This window comes from Gorilla gorilla, chromosome 20 (assembly GCF_029281585.2).
Source record: "Gorilla gorilla gorilla isolate KB3781 chromosome 20, NHGRI_mGorGor1-v2.1_pri, whole genome shotgun sequence".
In the NCBI taxonomy this organism is placed as follows: Eukaryota; Metazoa; Chordata; class Mammalia; order Primates; family Hominidae; genus Gorilla; species Gorilla gorilla.
This window is the reverse complement of record NC_073244.2, coordinates 64,448,646-64,467,469: the sequence shown is the minus strand read 5'-3', so window position 1 is coordinate 64,467,469 and position 18,824 is coordinate 64,448,646. Positions and strand designations below refer to the sequence as shown.

General features: G+C 46.1%; 1 protein-coding gene across 16 annotated transcripts in view; it reads right to left on the bottom strand.

The window, feature by feature from the left end:
- ZNF578 (zinc finger protein 578) overlaps positions 1-18,824 on the bottom strand; it is a 65,579-nt gene that overhangs the window by 24,466 nt on the left and 22,289 nt on the right. For 9 of the 16 annotated variants that reach the window (XR_010132043.1, XR_010132038.1, XR_010132040.1 and 6 more), the window contains one exon: positions 2,985-3,086. The exons of 5 other annotated variants lie outside the window; for them this stretch is intronic. The gene's annotated coding sequence lies outside the window, so the exon portion shown is untranslated. Of the gene's footprint in view, positions 1-1,548; positions 1,985-2,984; positions 3,087-18,824 lie in introns of those variants that run through there. 2 more of the 16 variants (XR_008673949.2, XM_055370388.2) reach the window with 1 other exon arrangement.

The window sequence follows — 18,824 nt, the reverse complement described above, 5'->3', positions numbered from 1 at the left end:
CAGCAGCCTGGAGCTCCTGGGCTCAAGTGATCCTCCAGCCTCTGCCTACAGAGTAGCTGAAATTACAGGTGCACACTATCATGCCCGGTTAAATTTTTTTTTCTTTTTTTTTTGACAGCGACGGCGGGTCTCACTATTTTGCCTAGGCTGGTCTTGAACTCCTGGACTCAAGCAATCCCTCTGCCTCAGTCTCCTAAAGTGCTGGGATTACAGGCTTGAGCCACTGCGCCCGGCCCCTCTTTCTTCATTACTGTGCTTCCCTCCCTAATTCTTTACACATCTCTCATTCTCCCCTTCTCTCTAGCTCTTGTTTTCTTGTCTTTTTCCCTGGGATTCTGCTCATTTTGTACCCCTCTCCTCTCCTGCTATTTATTCCATTCTTCCCTCTATTACTTCTCTTCCACCTCTTCTGCTCCATCCACACAACTTATTTAACCACTTTTTTTTTTTTTTTTTTTGGACGGAGTTTTGCTCTTGTTGCCCAGGCTGGAGTGAAATGGTGAGATCTCGGCTCACCACAACCTCCGCCTCCCAGGTTCAAGCGATTCTCCAGCTTCAGCCTCCCTAATAGCTGGCGTTACAAGCATGTGCAACCACGCCCGGCTAATTTTGCATTTTTAGTAGGGACGGGGTTTCTCCATGTTGGGCAGGCTGGTCTCGAACTCGGGACCTCAGGTGATCTGCCCGCTTCAGTCTCCAAAACTGCTGGGATTACAGGCATAAGCCACCGCGCCCGGTCCTTATTTAACCTCTTGTTGCCCTTCCCCCCAATCTTTCGATCGTCCTCAATCTCTATATATTACCGCCTCTTATCTCTGCGTCTCCTCTGCTCTCCCTGTTAAATTCTCTCTTCCCTGTTATACCCCCCTGTCCCCACTCTCTAGCACCCCAGATCCCCAGGTGTCCTCCCTGCTGTGTTTCTCCCTCGGTTCTCCTTGCCACCAGCAAAACTCTGCAGGTTTGGAGTAAGACTCCTGCATCGCGGAGAAGCGCATTTTCCGGGGGTGGAGCTGGGCAAGCAAGAATACCCCGGGTCAAAGGACAAGCCCCTGGGACCTGCCCAATGCTGGTTCAGGGGAAGCGGTGACTGCGGAGGGAAGACTTCGGGAGCAGCAGGGCCCGGCACGAGGAGGGACGTAGGGGGCGACGGCGCCTTAAGACAAGGGTGACACCTGCAGGATTCCAGGACCAGGCGCTGTGCTCCAGGGGCCGAGCCTGGGAGGCGCCCAGGGCGGGAATCCACCTCGCGGGTGAGGACTTTAAGAAGCACGGGGCGGGAGAGTCAGAAAAAGGTTTTGAGCAGGAAAATTACGCTATAGAAGTGTATACATTGCCCTACAGCAGAAAGACCAGGGACTGGACCAGCCTCCGGACGACTTCAAACCCAAAAGGAAGCAACTCCCGGACTCTTACGGGGACATCTCAATTTGCTCTATGTGAAGGAAGACAAGCGAGAATTTCCAGGTCCGTGGGGACCCAAAGTCCTAGGGACAGAAGCGCCGGGGACCTGGGAAGCGCAGACTTAACACAACACAGAGCGAAACTCACATGCCGCGGTAGGACCTTCACTCCAAGCGATCCGCCACCGGGTTTGCGCGCGCAGGACAGAAGCCAGGCCTGGGCGGGGCCCGCGAACAGTTTGGCAGGGCCTGGGCGGGGTAGGGTCGGGGCGCGAGGCAGAGAGACCTCGCCCTTTAGAACCGGCAGAGGGCGGGGCCGGGGCGGGACCTGTGCATCTCTTGGCCTGGCAGGCAGCTCCTCCGTTTTTTGGGTTTTTGGAGGTGAGAGCGGCCAGGAAGGTTGAGGCATGATTCAAAAGCCCTGGAATTGTCTGGAACGGGCATGCAAACTAAAATGTGAAATGTAAAGCCCTGCCTGGGAGGAACATATGATTTCATGCTGATGGCCCACAGAACAGAACAGAAATCCTCTCTCTTTCTATTCGCCATTCATTCAGGAGGGAGAGTCCACCCTGTGCTCAGCTTCAGAGACTTCCCTAGGGCCTCCGCCTGGGATGCGGGACTGAGTGCTCAGGCCAGGGAGGAGTGAGGTCACCACCTGCTGCCTAAACACAGCAGGGATGCGGGCACGGGGCGGAAGCCTGAGGTCCCAGCTACTCAGGAAGCAGCGGCCAGAGAATCGCTGAACCTGGGGGTCCAGGCCAGCCTGGTGACAAAGTAACACCCCCTCTCGCAGGGCTCCCTTCCTCGTCTCTCCCTCCCTTTTTTTTTTTGTTTTTTTTTTTTTTTTGAGACAGAATCTCTCTGTGTCGCCCAGGCTGCAGTGCAGTGGCACGGTTTTGGCTAACTGCAAGCTCCAACTTCCGGGTTCACACCATTCTCCTGCCTCAGCCTTTGGAGTAACGGATTTGAGACGACCGCCACGACGCCCAGCTAATTTTTTGTATTTTTAGCAGAGATGGGGTTTCACCGTGTTAGCCAGGATGGTCTCGATCTCCTGACTTCGGGATCCGCCCTCCTCAGCCTCCCAAACTGCTTGGATTACAGATGTGAGCCACCCCACACGGCCTTGTTTTTTGTTTGTTTTACCGTTTTTAAATAAAATTTTTCATGGTGTAACATAGGGATCCAACATTATTCTTTTCCATGTGGATATCCAGTTAGTTGTCCCAGTACGTTTGTTAAAGAGATCTATTACTTTTTCTTTTTTTACTTTTTTCTTTTCTTTTATTTTTAAGACAGAGTATTTCTCTGTGGCCCATGCTGGGGTGCAGCTGCGAGATCATGGCTCACTGCAGCCTCTGCCTACTGGGTGGAAGCTATTCTTCTGTCTCAGCCTTTGGAGTATCTGGTATTACAAGCGCTCACGACCATGCCCAGCTAACTTTCGTATTTTTGCATATTTTCTAAATAAATGTCCTAAGAAAAGGGATGAAAGGAAAGAAAATCTCTTTCTTTATTTTCAAAGGAGGAATTAAACCTCTCATTTATTGACTTATTTGCGATAGGGTGTAGCTCACTCACCCAAGCTGGAGTGTGGTGGCAAAAACAGGGCTCACTGCAGCCTTCAACTCCCTGGCTCAAGTAATCCTCCCACCTTTTTCATCAAGCATTTGGAAGAGATATCTACAAAATATAAACACCAATACGTTTCCAATTAAGTCCAGATGGTAAATCATACTGAAATGTGTAAATATGACACAAAAAAAATACTTATTTTAAACTTTCCAAACACGATCTTCAAAGTTTAGGAATACAAAAGGAGTAAAATTCTTTAATAAATAAAGGGCGATTACATGTCCTTCAAATCATTTCTATGGAAGCCTGTATCCAATCTCATGACAAAACTCTGACAGGGCACAAACATGTGTAAGCCTAAAGTCAGGAGTGTTTTTCCACTGTGACCCTAAATTCTATCACAGTTTGCAAAAAACATATCACTGTCACATCAATGAGAAGAAAAGTATATATTCTTCATAGTTACAGAATATCTACTGTATACAAATAAATGCTAAAAGACCATACAATATACTATATTGGTAAATAATCCACAAGAAGCTTATGTAAGAGTAACCAAAATCAATGGAAATTCTGTATTGTCAAATAATCATAGCACAGAGAAGATAAGAAAAGATTCCAAAAATCAGCCAGGCGTGGTGGCGGTCACCTGTAGTCCCTGCTACTCGGGAGGCTGAGGCACAAGAATCCCTTGAACCTGGGAGGCAGAGATTGCAGTGAGCCCAGATTGTGCCACTGCACTCCAGCCTGGGTGACAGAGCAAGACTCCGTCTCAAAAAAAAAAAAAAAATGTTAATACAATTTTTTTCTGAATACCTGTCTTAAAATTACCTATATCCATGCAGAACAGGGACTTATTGAAATTAACTAGTGCAGTGTGTCAGTTCCATTACATATCATATACTGAAAAGCCATATGTGAAATCTTAAATATTAATCAGTAAACTATTCTAACCCATGATAAAACCAGCAAGCAAATAATAAGTACATTTATACAGCCTGCAGAATTCTAAACAATTCTCTCTTAAGAAAAAAGCCACAACTTCTACTTAAAATCAGCACACACTATAAGAACTGAAATACATGTTAAGATCAGTACCTTCTGATGTATGCGTTCAAGTAAATACACAGTATTAAAAGGAATAAGAACTGACTAACAGTGTCAGAGGGTGCAATTGTGATGTCACAGGTACAGTTACATAACACCAGGCAATAGAGCAATTTTATATATATGTATTGCCCTTAGTTATGTAGTGAACTGTGCGTAAAATATAAAACATAGAATGTGTACTGGGAAAATTTATAAACTGAGATCACAGAAAACATTGTATAAAACAAATTGCACAATAAAAACATCAAAAACCTGATGCAGGCTCCCTGGTCTGAATGTTTATATTGGCCAAAAGGGATGTTCAGAGTTCTTATTGTCCAATAGGATGTTTCTGCAGATGGTGTCTGTGAGAGAATTTGGTCATGGGTGGCCGGGCGCGGTGGCTCACGCATGTAATCCCAGCACTTTGGGAGGCCGAGGCGGGCAGATCACGAGGTCAGGAGATAGAGATCATCCTGGCTACCAAGGTGAAACCCCATCTCTACTAAAAGTACAAAAAAATTAGCCGGGATTGGTGGCGGGCGCCTGTAGTCCCAGCTACTCGGGAGGCTGAGGCAAGAGAATGGCGTGAACCCGGGAGGCAGAGCTTGCAGCGAGCCAAGATCGCACCACTATACTTCAGGCTGGGCAACACAGTGAGAAAAAAAAAAAAGAAGAATTTCTCCATGGGTGTTGACTACACGTGAATAGGACCAGTGCTTTTATTTTTATTATTTATTTATTTAATTAATTTTTGAGACGGAGTATCCCTCTTGTTGCCCAGGCTGGAGTGCAATGGCGTGACCTTGGCTCACCGCAACCTTTGCCTCCCGGGTTCAAGCAATTAGCCTGCCTCAGCCTCCAGAGTAGCTGGGATTACAGGCATGCGCCACCACACCCAGCTAATTTTGTAGTTTTATAGAGACGAGGTTTCTCTATAGTGGCCAGGCTGATCTCCAACCCCCGACGTCAGGTGATTTGCCCGCATCAGCCTTCCAAAGTGCTGGCGTTACAAGTGTGAGCCACAGCACATGGCCAGGACTACTGCTTTTATAAAGGGAGACAAAGAGTTGATTGCTATTTCTTTTTTTGTTTTTTGAGACCAAGTCATGCTCTGTCACTCAGGCTGCACTGTTGTGGCATGATTCTCCTGCCTAAAGAGATTCTCCTGCCTCAGCCTCCGGAGTAGATGGGAGTACAGACGCATGCCACCACCCTCGGCTACTTTTCCTTTTTTTAGGGGGGGCAGACGGAGTCTCACTCTGTCACCCAGGCTGGAGGGCAGTGGTGCAATCGTGGCTCACTGCAACCTCTGCCTTCCAGCCGGGTCCAAGTAATTCTCCTGCCTCAGCCTCTGGAGTAGCTGAAATTAGAGGCGTGTGTAAACATGGCCAGCTAATTTTTGTATTTTTGGTAGAGACGGGGTTTCACCATGTAGGCCAGGCAGGCAGTCTCCAACTCATGACCTTCAGTGATTTGCTCCCAAAGTGCTGGGATTACAGGCATGAGCCACCATGCCCAGCTTTGATATTCCTTACTTTTTCTTCATTTTTTTTTTCTTCAAACGGAGTCTAAATCTGTTACCCAGGCTGGTGTGCAGTGATGCAATCTCGGCTCACTGCCACCTCTGCCTCCTGGGTTCAAGCAATTTTCCTGCCTCAGCCTCCCGAGTAGCTGGGATTACAGGAGTCTGCCACCACGCCTGGCTAATTTTGGTATTTTTGTTTGTTTGTTTTGAGACGGAGTCTTGCTCTGTCACCCAGGCTGGAGTGCAGTGATGCGATCTCGGCTCACTGCAAGCTCCGCCTACCAGGTTCACGCCATTCTCCTGCCTCAGCCTCCTGAGTAGCTGGGACTACAGGAGCCCACCAACACGCCCGGCTAATTTTTTGTATTTTTTAGTAGAGACTGGGTTTCACCGTGTTAGCCAGGATGGAAATTTTGGTATTTTTTTAGTAGAGATTGAGTTTCACTGTGTTGGCCAGGCTGGTCTCGAACTCCTGACCTCGTGATTCACCCACCTCTGTCTCCCAAAGTGCTGGGATTACAGGTGTGAGCCACCGCAGCCTAATGTCCCTTTTAAAAACTACTATGGGCTGGGCGTGGTGGCTCATGCCTGTAATCCCAGCACTTTGGGAGGCCCAGGCAGCGGATCACTTGAGGATGGGAGTTAGAGACCAGCCTGGACCAACATGACGAAACCTCGTCTCTACTAAAAACACAAAATTAGCTGGGCGGGGTGGTGCAAGCCTGTAATCCCAGCTACTGAGGCTGAGGCAGTAGAATTGCTTGAAGCCGGCAAGCAGAGTTTGTGGTGAGCTGACATCATGCCATCGCACTCCAGCCTGGGCAACAAGAGTAAAACTCCCTCTCAAAAAAAAAAAGGGGGGGGGGGCTATGTAGGCCAGACGCCATGGGCCATCCCTGTAATCTGTAATCCCAGTAATTTGGGAGGCCAAGGCAGGAGGATCCTTTCAGCCCAGGATTTTGAGACCAGCCTGGGAAACATAGTGAAACCACGTTTCTACAAAAATAAAAAAATACAAAAACTAGCCGGGCTTGGTGGCTCATCCCTGTGGTCCCAGCTACTCAGAAGGCTGAGGTAGGAGGATCGCTTGAGCCCAAGAGGTCAAGGCTGCAGTTAGAGGAGATCACGCACTGCACTCCAGCCTGGGTGATAGAGCCAGACCTGTCTCAAAATATTATTTAATTAAATTAAAAGTATTATGTAATAACAGACAGTGACTTTTTTCCCACTTCACTACCCGTTGCCCTCCTCATCCTAGGAAAAGGGAAGACAGTGATTCACAACTGAATAAGTCACTTCCCTCTGGTTGAACAGGGAATCCAAGTGGAACATAACCTCTGATGCCAAGATTTATAGAATGTACATCTTATAGACACCAATTTTAAAATTCTCAATCTCATGTGTATAAACAAGTTTTTAGTTATTAGATTATATATATGGAAGTCAACATGTCACAACTAATCATATCCAACGAACTCACCCACTCATCTAAACCCAAAGTCTCTCGCCCCCCCCCCTTTTTTTTTTTTAGACAAGGTCTCGCTCTGTTGACCAGGCTGCAGTATAGTGGCATGATCTCAGCTCAGTGCAGCCTGGACCTCCTGGGCTCAAGTCATCCTCCCAGCTTGGCCACCAGAGCAGCTGGGAGTACAGGTTTATTTACTTATTATTATTATTTTTTTTTGGCAGAGATGGTGTTCTCACTATGTTGCCCAGGCTGGTCTCGAAATCCTGGACTCAAGCAATCCACTTGCCTCAGTCTCCTGAAGTGTGGAGATTACAGACTTGAGCCACTGCGCCCAGCCCCTCTGTCTTCATTACTGCACTTCCCTCCCTAATTCTGTATATCTCTCTCATTCTCCCCTTCTCTCTCTAGCTCTTGTTTTCTTTTCTTTCTCCCTGGGATTCTGCTCTTCATTTTGTGCCCCTCTCCTCTTCTGCTGTTTATCCCCTTCTTCCCTCTATTCCTTCTCTTCCACCTCTTCTGCTCCATCCTCGCAACTTATTTAACCTCTTATTGCTCCTTCTCCCCAATATTTCAATCATCCTCAATCTCTGTCTATTTCTGCCTCTTCTCCCATCTCTGTGCCTCCTCTGTTCTCCCTGTTAAATTCTCTCTTCCCTGATACACTCCCGTGTCCCGACCCTGTGGCACCCCAGATCCCCAGGTGTCCTCCCTGCTGTGTTTCTCCCTCTGTTCTCCTTGACACAAGCACCACTCTGCTCTGTCTGCCTGGCTCCAAATCCTTCCCTCTCTCCCTCACTCTGATGAGTCTCCCTCTTCGCTGCCACTCTCCCTACCTTGCCGCCCTTCATGTCTCCGTATATCTAGCTCTTCTCTACATTTCTCCAGTTGCTTTTGTCCTCCTGCTTTCTTAGTTTTTTCTGTGTTTTGTTTTTCACTTTTGCCATCTCTTGACAAAAGAAAGAGACAAAGTATAGAGAAAGAAAAGTGGGCCCAGGCGACCGGCGCTCAGCATACGGAGGACCCACGACGGCACTGGTCTCTGAGTTCCCTCAGTATTTATTGATCACTATCTCTACCATCTCGGAGAGGGGGATGTGGCAGAACAATAGGGTAATAGTGGGGAAGGGTCAGCAGGAAAACTTGTGAACAAATGTCTCTGCATCATAAACAAGGTAAAGAAAAAAGTGCTGTGCCTTTGATGTGCATATACGTAAACACCTCAATGCCTTAAAGAGCAGTATTGCTGCCCGCATGTCTCACCTCCAGCCCTAAGGCCGTTTTCTCCTATCTCAGTGAATAGAACACACAATCGGGTTTTACATGGAGACATTCCATTGCCCAGGGATGAGCAGGAGACAGATGCCTTCCTCTTATCTCAACTGCAAAGAGGCCTTCCTCTTTCACTAATCCTCCACAGCACAGACCATTTATGGGTGTCGGGCTGGGGGATGGTCGGGTCTTTCCCTTCCCACGAGGCCATATTTCAGACTGTCACATGGGGAGAAACCTTGGACAATACCTGGCTTTCCTAGGCAGAGGTCCTTGCAGCCTTCCAGTGTTTTGTGTCCCCGGGTACTTGAGAATAGGGAGTGGTGATGACTTTTAACAAGCATACTGCCTTCAAGCATTTGCTTAACAAAGCACAACCTGCATAGCCCTAAATCCATTAAACCTTGAGTCAACACAGCACATTTCTGGGAGCACAGGGTTGGGGGTGGGGTTACAGATTAACAGCATCTCAAGGCAGAAGAATTTTTCTTAGTACAGAACAAAAGGAAGTCTCTTATGTCTACTTCTTTCTACGTAGACACAGTAACAGTCTGATCTCTCTTTCCTTTCCCCACAGGACAGCCCCTCAACTCTCTGTGGATCACAGGCTGAGCTCAGCCGTCAGAAATGGAGGACACAGAGCTTCGATGCTCAATGCTGCGCACAGACGACAAGCACCTGCGCCACTGCAGGTATTACTGAGGGTGGGTTCCATCCCGTCAGAATAAGAATCCCTGCTAAAGCGGAACAAAAGCTCTATTTGCAAAATGCTCTGCACTCTAATGTGAAGCCAGGGTTGAGCTCCACTCAGAGGGGGCGAGCCCAGCACAGCCCCACGTTCTGGCTCCGCCCTCCCCTTGGGGCCTTGTTTTTACTAGGATCCAGAGTGGATGACAAAAGCACAAAAGTAATCACACAGAACAAGCAAGATAGACCAGAGGTGGTGTGAGGGTTGGGCTGTGTGAAAGGAAAATAAATTTGGGGCCACCAGATCACTACACAAAAGGGAAAAGTCAAGCTAGGAACTGCTTAGGAAACCAGACTCGCCTTCCATTCAAAGTCTGACTCTCTTTTTGGACTCAGCCCACCTGCACCCAGGTGAAATAAACAGCCATGTTGCTCACACAAAGTCTGTTTGGTGGTCTCTTCACATGGATGCACATGAAATTTTGTGAAGAGACCACCAAACAGGCTTTGTGTGGGCAACATGGCTGTTTATTTCACCTGGGTGCAGGCGGGCTGAGTCCAAAAAGAGAGTCAGTGAAGGGAGATAGGGGTGGGGCCGTTTTATAGGATTTGGGTAGGTAAAGGAAAATTACAGTCAAAGGGGGGTTGTTCTCTGGCGGGCAGAGTGGGGGTCACAAGGTACTCAGTGGGGGAGCTTTTGAGCCAGGATGAGCCAGGAGAAGGAATTTCACAAGACAATGTCATCAGTTAAGGCAGGAACAGGCCATTTTCACTTCTTTTGTGGTGGAATGTCATCAGTTAAGGCAGGAACCAGCCATCTGGATGTGTATGTGCAGGTCACAGGGTATACGATGGCTTAGCTTGGGCTCAGAGGCCTGACACCCAGAGACACAATACACTGTGGAAGTCTGCAGGGACCTCTGCCTAGGAAAGCCAGGTATTGTCCAAAGTTTCTCCCCATGTGATATTCTGAAATATGGCATCGTGGGAAGGGAAAGACCTGACCATCCCCTAGCCCGACACCCGTAAAGGGTCTGTGCTGAGGAGGATTAGTAAAAGAGGAAGGAAGGCCTCTTTGCAGTTGAGATAAGAGGAAGGCATCTGTCTCCCACTCGTCCCTGGCAAAGGAATGTCTGGGTATAAAGCCCAATTGTATATACCATCTACTGAGATAGGGGAAAACCGCCTTAGGGCTGGAGGTGAGACATGCTGGCAGCAATACTGCTCTTTAAGGCATTGAGGTGTTTATGTATATGCACATCAAAAGCACAGCACTTTTTCCTTTACCTTGTTTATGATGCAGAGACATTTGTTCACAAGTTTTCCTGCTGACCTCTCTACTATTACCCTATTGTCCTGCCACATTCCCCTCTCTGAGAAACGACCAATAATGATTGATAAATACTAAGGGGACTCAGAGACTGGAGCCGGCGTGGGTCCTCTGTATGCTGAGTGTCAGTTCCCTGGGCCCACTTTTCTTTCTCTATACTTTGTCTCTGTGTCTCTTTATTTTCTCAAGTCTCTCGTTCCACCTGATGAGAAACGCCCACAAGTGTGGAGGGGCAGGCCACCCCTTCATATGAGTTCAAGTGAATACACAGCATTATAAGGAATAAGAACTAACAGTGTCGGAGGGTGCAATTATGATGTCACAGGTACAGTTACATAACACCAGGCAATAGAGCAATTTTATATATATGTATTGCCCTTAGTTATCTAGTTAACTGTGCATAAAATATAAAACAAAGAATGTGTACTGGGAAAATTTATAAACTGAGATCACAGAAAACATTGTATAAAACAAATTGCACAATAAAAACATCAAAAACCTGATGCAGGCTCCCTGGTCTGAATGTTTATATTGGCCAAAAGGGATGTTCAGAGTTCTTATTGTCCAATAGGATGTTCCTGCAGGTGGTGCCTGTGAGAGAATTTGGTCATGCGTGTTGACTGCACGTGAATAGGACTCGTGCTTTTATTTTTATTATTTATTTATGTATTTTTTGAGACGGAGTTTCCCTCTTGTTGCCGAGGCTGGAGTGCAATGGCGTCATCTTGGCTCACCACAACCTTTGCCTCCCAGGTTCAAGCAATTCTCCTGCCTCAGCCTCCTGAGTTGCTGGGATTACAGGCATGCGCCACCACACCCAGCTAATTTTGTAGTTTTAGTAGAGACAGGGTTTCTCCATGTTGGTCAGGCTGGTCTTGAACCCCCGACTTCAGGTGATTTGCCCGCATCAGCCTTCCAAAGTGCTGGGATTACAAGTGTGAGCCACCGCGCACGGCCAGGACTACTGCTTATATAAAGGGAGACATTAAAGAGCTGATTGCTATTTCTTTTTTTATTTTTTGAGACCAAGTCACACTCTATCACTTAGGCTGGAGTGTAGTGGCATGATTCTCCTGCCTAAAGAGATTCTCCTGCCTCAGCCTCCCAAGTAGATGGGACTACACACGCATGCCACCATCCTTGGCTAATTTTTTTTTTTTTTTTTGGGAGACGGAGTCTCACTCTGTCACCCAGGCTGCAGTGTGGTAGTGCGATCATGGCTCACTGCAACCTCTGCCTCCCAGCCGGGTCCAAGTAATTCTCCTGCCTCAGCCACCGGAGTAGCTGAAATTTGAGGCATGTACCACCACGCCCTGCTAATTTTTGTACTTTTGGCAGAGACAGGGTTTTACCATATAGGCCAGGCTGGTTTCGAACTCCTGACCTTCAGTGATTTGCTCCCAAAGTGCTGGGATTACAGGCATGAGCCACTATAACCAGCTTTGATGTTCCTTTTTCTTTATTTTTTTTTCCAATGCAGTCTAGCTCTGTTGCCCAGGCTGGTGTGTAGTGGCGCAACCTCGTCTCACTGCAACCTGTGCCTCCCAGGTTCAAGCAACTGTCCTGCCTCAGCCTCCCGAGTAGGTGGGATTACAGGCATCTGCCACCATGCCTGGCTAATTTTTGTATTTTTTTAGTAGAGATGGGGTTTCACTGTGTTGGCCATGCTGGTCTCGAACCCCTGACCTCGTGATCCACGCACCTCGGCCTCCCAAAGTGCTAGGATTACTGGCGTGAGCCACCATGTCCTGATGTCCGTTTTAAAATCTACTATGGGCTGGGCGTGGTGGCTTACGCCTGTAATCCCAGCACTTTGGGAGGCCGAGGCGGGCACCTGAGGTTGGGAATTAGAGACCAGCCTAGACCAACATGAAGAAACCCCATCTCTACTAGAAACACAAAATTAGCCGGGTGTTGTGGTGCATGCCTGTAATCCCAGCTACTCCGGAGGCTGAGGCAGTGGAATTGCTTGAAGCTGGGAAACAGAGGTTGTGGTGAGCTGAGATCATACCATTGCACTGCAGCCTGGACAACAAGAGCAAAACTTCCTCTCAAAAAAAAAAAAAGTTCTATGTAGGCCAGATGTGGTGGCTCATCCCTGTAATACCAGTAATTTTGGAGGCCAAGGCAGGAGGATCCTTTGAGCCCAGGATTTTGAGACCAGCCTGGGAAACATAGTGAAACCCCGTTTCTACAAAAAGAATATAAAACCTAGCCGGTCTTGGTGGTTTACACCTGTGGTCCCGGCTACTCGGGAGGCTGAAGTAGGAGGATCGCTTGAGCCTAGCAGGTCAAGGCTGCAGTTAGAGGAAATTACGCCACTGCACTCCAGCCTGGGAGATAGAGCAGGCCTGTCTTAAAGAATTAATTAATTTAATTAAAATTATTATGTAATAACAGAAAGTGATTTTTTCTCCCACTTCACTGCCCCATTTCCTACCCGACTCTGGGAAAAGGGAAGAGAGTGACACACAACTTCATAAGTCACTGTCCTTGGGCTGAATAGGGATTACAAGTGGAAGCTAACCTCTGATGCCAAGATTTATAGATTGTACATGTCTTATAAATAGGAAGTTTAAAATTCTCAATCTCATATGTATAATTTGAAACAAGTTTTAATTATTATATTATATACACAGAAGTCAACATGCCACAACTAATCATATCCAATGTGAAAGGTGCTAGAAGCTCAGGGCCCTTGTTCACCAGAAGCAAGGAGTCCCCTGACCACTTCTTCCAAACATATTCTTTTGTCTTTAATTCCCGCGTTCCTTCTCCTTTGGTCAGTCCAACAGGGTCCACGGCAACGTGGCACCCATACACAGGGATAGGAGGACATGAAGGAAGAAGGTCTGCTGGAGCAGAAGAAGTGAAATTGATCAGATGAATGGGGACACCAGGAGGAGTCTGCCGCAGCCGATATAAGGTCAGTGCCCTAAAGAGGTACCGAGAGTGATATAAGGTCCAAGGTATAACCCCAGGCTAACCCACCTGCCCTGGGCTGAGTTGCTGGACACGCCTGTGAGTGCTCAGAGTCACACACATGAATGAGGGGGTCAGGCACCACGGTGCCTTTATTCATTCATTTCTCAAACTCAATTCCCTGCAAATCCTGACTCTTTCATAGGCCAAAGGATGCTACTCATATTTATTTGGTGCCAAGTTATTATTATTATTATTGTTATTATTATTATCTTTTGAGATGGAGTCTCGCTCTGTCACCCACACTGGGGTGCGGTGGCATGATCACAGCTCATTGCAACCTCTACCTCCCAGGTTCAAGCAACTCTCTGCCTCAGCCACCCGAGTAGCTGGGATTATAGGCAAGTGCCACCATGCCTGGCTAATTTTTGTTATTTTTAGTAGAGACGGGGTTTTACCATCTTGGCCAGGCTGGTCTTGAACTCCTGACCTTGTGATCCACCTGCCTCGGCCTCTTAAAGTGCTGGGATTACAGGAGTGAGCCATTGCGCCCGGCCAAAATTTTTTTTTTTTTTAAATCCTTATATCTGCACCTTGAAAGTAAACTGCAATATCCAGCACAACATTGTCAGACACAGCTGCTGTATGGTTATTTAGCTTCATTACTGCCTGGCTAATGTTTAATATGCTTCATCCTTTACAGCTGGAAGAAGGATGTTCTCTGTATTTAACCAGCGATAGTGCATTCAGAGGTAAACAGCTTTTATGGACTATTTGCCCCGGAATTTTCAGTAAACAACTAAGTTGAGGGCCTGATTTTATTTCGGTCAGTATGTGCACATATTCACTTGCAATTACCCAGAAAGAAGATAAACTGGTTAACAAGAAACCTACTGTTATGTCAGATGCTGGAAATCAATCTTTAGCTACATAATATTTACAGGAAGCATTTTAAGATTCATAATCGACTGGGCACGGTGGCTCACGCCTGTAATCCCAGCACTTTGGTAGGCCGAGGCAGGTGGATCACGAGGTCAGGAGATCAAGACCATCCTGGCTAACATGGTAAAACCCCATCTCTACTAAAAATACAAAAAATTAGCCAGGCATGGTGGTGGGCACCTGTAGTCCCAGCTACTTGGGAGGCTGAGGCAGCAGAATGGCGTGAACCCCAGAAGCGGAGCTTGCAGTGAGCCAAGATTGTGCCACTGCAATCCAGGCTGGGAGACAGAGCGAGACTGCGTCAATAAATAAATAAATAAATAAATAAATAAATAAATAAAGATTAAAAAAATCATAATCCACTTTTTCCGTCTGTCTATTATATTTCATTAGTCAATTGGAAGTGGCGTATGAGTTTTATCTGGAAAACATATTTTCACATTTTCTAATTCCTTTGACAAAGAAGTTTTTGTCTGTTAAGGAATGAGAATGCTATTTGGCCATTACCTACTTTTAGAATTCCAACTAACCCTTCAAATATCTTTATTTAGATCATATGCTCTCAAACTATCTTATTGTTTTACTGACACAATGGTAAAACTGGTTTCCCAAAATGTCAAAACCATAATGGAATCTCTATGGTCAGTGCTTTAAAAAAGTACTGGGAACGAGAAGTTTCTTTTTTCCTTTTTTTTTTTTTGAGACGGAGTCTCGCTCTGTCTCCCAGTCTCCCAGTCTCCCATGCTGGATTGCAATGGCACAATCTCAGCTCACTGCAAGCTCTGACTCTCGTGTTCCTGCCATTCTCCTGCCTCAGCCCCCCAAGTAGGTGGGACTTCGGGGGCCCGCCACCAAGCCCGGCTAATTTTTGCTATTTTTAGTAGAGACAGGGTTTCACCGCGTTAGCCAGGATGGTCTTGATCTCCTGACCTTGTGATCTGCCCGCCTCGGCCTCCCAAAGTGCTGGGATTACAGGCGTGAGCCACTGAGCCCGGCCTTGGGAAAGATAAATTTCTGAATCAGGTTAACATGGGGCACAATTTGTTTATTGAAGAAAAACTTTATGTGAAGTTGCTTGAAGTTTTACTTAATCTGTGGCTCAGGTTAGTTGTCAGACATTAACTAAGCTTCTGCAGGAGGTTACCATGCATAACCCATGGTTTCCACAGACAGGCACTCTTGATTTGAAAAATTGGGACAGAGCAAGAGAAGGATTAAAATGGGCTCATCAATAGCCGGGAGCGGTGGCTCATGCCTGTAATCCCAGCACTTTGGGAGGCTGAGGTGGGCGGATCACCTGAGGTCAGGAGTTCGAGAACAGCCTGACAAATATGGTGAAACCCTGTCTCTACTAAAAATACAAAAATTAGCCTTGCATGGTGGCCGGCACCTGTAGTCCCAGCTACATGGGAGGCTGAGACAGGAGAATTGCTTGAACCCGGGAGGCAGAGGTTGCAGTGAGCTGAGATCATGCCACTGCACTCCAGCCTGGGAGACGGAGCAAGACTCCGTCTCAAAAAATAAATAAAAAAATAAAATAAAATAAAATAAAATGGGATCATCAAACAGGTCTTAACAGATCATCAAACAGATCATCTGTTTTCTCCACTTGGAGTTTAGTTCATACTGTCCTTCTGCCATTATCTCCTTCTTATTCTGCTGGACAAAAGGAGTCACGTTCTGAGTCTAAAAATCTGAAAGAATCTGTTGTCCCACCCACAGCACCAACTGAAAATAAAAAACAAGGGAGGGAGTATAAAAATTGGCCTATACTGCCCCGTCCAGTTGCAGAAACATCTGTACCGCCTCCTTCGGCAGCAGAAATAGAAACCCCAATAGAGAGAATTTTATGCTCTGCTGCCATAGCTGGAGAGCTCTTAGGACCCTGTGCTTTTCCTATCTCCATAAGGCCCGATACAGATAGCCCACAGCAGCTTATTCATGAACACACCCCACTAGAGTTTAAGTTGTTGAAGGAATTAAAAGCTAGTATAGTTAATAATGGAATACAGAGCCCATTCACTTTAGGACTGCTAGAATCTGTATTTGGTGCTATGCACCTTCTACCCTTTGATGTAAAGCATTTGGCTTGCACTTGTTTGTCTGCTAGTGTATACCTGACATGGAATTTAAATTGGCAAGAAATGTGTGCAGACCAAGCTAGACAGAATCGTGCTGCTGGACAGAGACATTACAGAGGATATGCTGTTAGGTCATGGCCCTTATTCAGACCTGGAACATCAAATGGCACTCCCAGATGCTGCTTATCAGCAGTGTGCACTGGCCACTAAACATGCCTGGGCCACAATTATAGAAGAGGGAGTCCCAGTACAATCCTTTTTAAATATTGTGCAAGGGTCTCAGGAACCTTATGCACAATTTCTTGCAGGATTTCAAGAGGCAGTCAAGTGTCAGATTCCTCACACCACTGCTGCAGAAATGTTAACCTTAACCCTAGCTTTTCAGAATGCAAATGCAGATTGTAAACGTGCACTGGCACCTGTGAGATGTACAAAAACTTGGGAAATTTTCTCAGAGCTTGTCAAGATGTGGGAATTGAGCTGCATTGCTCCACAATGTTAGCACAAGAAATGGCTAATCTGGCAGTTGATAAGTCTAAAAAGAGCCAATGGTCAAACCCTAAAATGGAAAAAAAAAAAAAACCCTAAAATGGGAAAATGTTATAACTGTGGAAATAACTGCACATTTTAAAAAGGAATGCCGTCAGATCTCAAGAGAGAAAGGACCTTACAATGCGGTTCCCCACTACTACCAGGAAAAAATGCCAGGACTCTATCCTCACTGTAACAAAGGAAATCACTGGGCTAATTGGTGCCACTCAAAATTTCATCAGAATCGTACACCCCATCAGGAAATGAGAAGGCCCCTCAAACAATAAAGGCATTCATAGTTCAGACCACAACCACACTTCAGGGGTGGGTCCCAGAAAAAACATTGATTCCCTCACCCCAGGAACACCAGGAAGTCCAGGATAACATCTCCCTGCCAGAGAAAGAATTTTATTAGTTGGAGGAGACAAACCTACCAAAGCTCCCCCTGGCATTTAGAGACCTTTACCAGCAGGATACATGGGACTAATTTTAGGAAAGAGCCATGTTAACTTGCGAGGCATCACTGTAGTCCCTGGAGTAGTTGACTCCAATTATGAAGGAGAAATTCAAGTAGTTTTAATGTCACAAGATCTTCAGGTTTTTGAACCAGGAGAATATATTGCTCAATTGTTGCTTATTCTCTGCAAATTACACCCTTCTCCATGAAAAGAGAAATGAGCAAAGAAAGGGTTTGGGAGCACAACTACATGGGAAATCTATCCCAACCCATAACCTCTAATAGACCTACCTGTGTAATACAAATTAAAGAAAAGAAATTTTATGGGCTAATGGACATAGGAGCTGATGTGTCAGTAATAACCAGTAAGGACCGGCCCCTACCATGGCCTCTCAGACTAACCTCCACATCCCTAGTGAGAGTAGGAGCAGTTTAAAGTGTTTGACAGAGTGCTGAGATTTTACTTTGTCTTGGTCTGGATGGACAGTCATATACTTTTCAGCTCTATGTTGCAAATATAGCTATCAATTTATGGGGTTGAGACTTACGGCATGGGATAGGAGACTTACAAGTGAAAATTTGATAACCCAGGATTTAAAATGTTGAAGAATATGGGATATCAGAGTGGGAAAAGTTTAGGGAAATTCCTACAAGGAACTCCTAACCCGACATCAGTAACTGGAAACACAGATAGAAAAGGGCTAGGACATCAGGATTTCTGATGGGGGTCATTGATATTTCTCCTCTGCCAACTGCCTTACCATTAGAATGGCTCAGCAAAACACCTGTATGGGTGGATCAATGGCCCCTAACACAGGAGAAACAAGCTCAACTTCAGCAGCTAGTAAAAGAGCAATTGGATGCAGGACATATAGTGATGTCAGCTGGAATTCACCAGTGTTTGTTATCTCAAAAAAGCCCAGAAGATGGTGACTGTGGCATGATTTGAGAGCTGTTAATGCACAAATTAAACCAATGGGCGCATTACAGCAAGGTCTGCCAGCCCCAGCAGCCATTCCAAGATACTGGCCTCTTGTAGTAATAGATCTTAAGGATTGTTTTTCTTTTTTACTATACCCTTACATAAGAAGGATAAGCCTCAATTCGCTTTCTCTGTGCCTTCTATTAATCAAAGAGAACCTGTTTCTCGCTATCAATGGAAAGTTTTACCTCAAGGCATGCTTAACAGTCCTACACTATGTCAGCATTTTGTAGGAAGGGCATGAAAGGAGCCTTGGAATATGTTTCCTACTGCTTACATCATTCATTATATGGATGACATTCTTTTGATTGCTCCTACAGATCAAATCTCACGAGTTATTCCGAGGAACAAAGCAGGCTTTAACTAAATGGAATCTCAAAATAGCTCCAGAAAAGGTACTATTTCCCCATACCATTACTTAGGCACTATTGTTACTGAAAGAAGTGTACAGCCTCAGAAAGTAGTTCTCTGTAAAGACAGGTTACAGACTTCAAATTATTTTCAACAGCTATTAGGGGATATTAATTGGCTGCACTCAGCCAGGCGCGGTGGCTCACGCC